The 3,134-nt window shown below is 30.7% G+C and overlaps 1 non-coding gene across 1 annotated transcript in view; it reads left to right on the top strand.

The window, feature by feature from the left end:
* Positions 1–2,964: 2,964 nt before the first annotated feature.
* Positions 2,965–3,134, top strand: part of Smp_tRNA_01811_Pseudo_TTG.1.1 — a 429-nt gene continuing 259 nt past the window's right edge. Inside the window, exon 1 of the tRNA in view lies at positions 2,965–3,134. This exon is cut by the window's right edge and continues 259 nt beyond it. This is a non-coding gene — a tRNA.

Raw genomic sequence — 3,134 nt, 5'->3', positions numbered from 1 at the left:
GATCGTGGATGCGCACTGCTGAGGAGTCCCACAGTAGGACGAAACGGCCGTCCAGTGTTTCCAGGGTTTCCATGGTGGGCTAGCTTCAATTGACTCACGCTTTCAACTATGAAAAATACTAAATCTTCACAAAAACTCTTCTGACAATTAATATAATAGATGACTAAATTAAGTGAGACTATAATTTATGAACGAACCAATCAGATTTAAGACAATAAATCTCTGATTTTGGGCGCAAAATTTGTCCACCGATTTATCTAAATAACATCTTGGTATTCTAACTGATGTCAGTTCATGATGAAAACCATGAATCGAATTCGTAATCCTAACCATCAATTGTAAATGATAATCTTTATTCTTCGCACTGTTTTATAACCCTCGTTTAATCCTAGTAAGTAAGTGGATATTGTAAAAGTTCACTTTAGCGTTACTCAAAAGAGTCGTCCACAAATTATAGTTTCATTCTATATAGATTAAAACTATGATCAAAAATGAAAAAAAATCATTCTTGTTTAATAAATAGTATTTTTAAACAATTAGATTAAACGGAATACACATCGTCATCTCTTTTTAATTTGTTGAAACATAATAGTTTTTATAAGCAAAGATGGATAGTGTCTAGCAGTGGAATCCAGTTTGACGCGCGTTTCGTCCTATTAGGGACTTAACAGCTGGATGAACCTGCACCTCAGAGTTGATAATCACTCTGGAACTCAAACCCAGTACCTTTCGCTTCAAACGCCATCGCATTATCCACTCGGCCATTGAGTCTGAGATGCAGGTACATCTAGCTTACGAGTCCCAAATAGAACGGAACGCACGTCAAACTGGATTCCATTGCTAGCCACTATCTATCTTTGCTTACAATGCTTGTGAATTCGCTCTATATCGATGCAATACGCACAATATACATATATGCCAATAAGAGACTGACTAGTTGAAGTCCTAAGCATCAATGGGAAGATTCAAACAAACAATACTAAATGAATAATAATTTTTGTTTCTATGTTGTTGTTTTTCTTTGTAAAAGAAAAGTATTATATTCAATGAGAACACAAGTGGGGACAATCGAATGTATTTTAGCACAAATTACAAACTATCTCACTAAAATCTGATAACCATACAGTCGTAAACAGTGAATTTGCAAAATATAAAATCAATTGTCTCAATCTTCACCGTTCCTTCTGCAAATATCAGTTCATCTTCTCTGATTTCATTGTTCATACATTTTCATACAGATTGCGCTTCATTCTTGTTCTTCTCTTATCGATCTTCTGTCAAAATACATTCTTTGCCTGACCATCATCATATACTACTTATATGGATATAAGTAATCCATACCACAGCATCTATTCTCAGATTATAATGAACTTTATTATTATCATTTATGACCACCATGAAATTATTAATTACACTACATATGAATTATATTTACATTCAACTTTATTGCATAATAAATTGTAATATTAAATTGTAAACAGATGTGCCACTGTGATGTATGCTACTTATATCGATATAAGTAGTATATAATATTAGTTAAGAATAGAATATCTATCAGCTGAAGATTGAGAATACCAATGAGAGAAGACTAGAAACAGAAAGTAATTGATATTAAACTGTCGAAGTATAGTTTTTTCTATTTTTACCAATTAACTCTATAATCTTGTATCATGTATAATTGATTGTCCTCATTTGTGTTCTCCTTTACTATACTACTTATAAATGTATATTAAATTATGATTATATGAATAAATAAAACAAATAAATTAGGATTAAAAAAAAAAAGAGGGTAAAGTAGACATTTTGCATGTTTTAAAATTTTTTAAAAAAAATGCATAGAACAAGTAAATTCTTAAAATAAAAAAATATTTTTATTATAGAAAGTCGGTAGTTTCTTTTTTCTTTTTCTTTTTCGTCTTTTTTTGTTTTTTTTCTTTTTCTTCTTTTTTTTGCTTTTTTCTTTTATTGTACCATCTGTAAACTATAAGTTCTTTTTCTCTTTATACCTCAACAGATTTTATTCATAATTTTAATTTTATTATTGATCGGATAAATTAATAAATTTTTAAAAGAAAGGGTTAAACTGAGACTTCATTGTAAAAGTATAGTGATTGTGACGTCTGTAAGTTGTCCATCGATAAAGAGATTCTCTTATTGATATATGTTTATATGCTTTTATGAATAGTTGTTGGGATATTTCTTTATTTCAATTACTTATGTGATTTCCTGAGGAGTTCCACAATAGGACGAAACGTCCATCCAGTGCTTCCAGGTTTTCCATGGTAGTCTAGCTTCAATTGATTGATGATTTCAACTATACATAAAGAATTCTTATTTGTTAATTATATTTTAATAGTTGAGATCATGAATCAATTGAAGCTAGACCACTATGGAAAATCTGGAAGCATTGGACGGCCGTTTCGTCCCACTGTGGGACTCGAGAGTGGTAGGTCCTGGGTTCGAATCTCGCGAGTGCGGGATCGTGGATACGCACTGCTGAGGAGTCCCATGATAGGACGAAATGACCGTCCAGTGCTTCCAGGCTTTCCATGGTGTTCTAGCTTCAATTGACTCACGCTTTCAACTATTGATTTGTAACTAAAGTCTCATTGTTCAATTTACAATGAGTTTAGTTGTTGTATAACATATTCATGTTCATAACTGAAACTAAAGTGTAAACTAGTTTCTATCTTAATTCTATTCTTAAAATTTTGGATTATTTTCCGAATATTCCGATTGTTCAGTTATAAGTCTATTGATAATAGTCTAAAGTTAAAGTCACATATTTACCATTTAAGTATAGATTACATAATAACTATTGTCTATCACAACCGTTATATTATTGTATACTTCATAAATACGTTCTAATATAACTGGAAAATGTAATTTTTGTTTAATTATTCTATACGCCATCATTCCAACTACTGTAGGATGTTTTTTATCATTTAGATAATTTTATGCTCACATAGTGATAGTTGACGTACAATGATTACGTAATGTATAAATGAAATTGAAATGATGTACAGTGAATTAAGTTACATGTAATCAGTTAATTCTTCATTTAAAGCAATTAATTCTGTTCAAAATAATAATAATAATATTATAAGCAAAAGTGGATAGTGACTAACAGTGGA

Source organism: Schistosoma mansoni, chromosome 6, assembly GCF_000237925.1.
Source record: "Schistosoma mansoni strain Puerto Rico chromosome 6, complete genome".
NCBI classification, from domain to species: Eukaryota; Metazoa; Platyhelminthes; class Trematoda; order Strigeidida; family Schistosomatidae; genus Schistosoma; species Schistosoma mansoni.
Note: the sequence above shows the minus strand (reverse complement) of the source record. Positions and strands in the feature narration are given on the sequence as shown.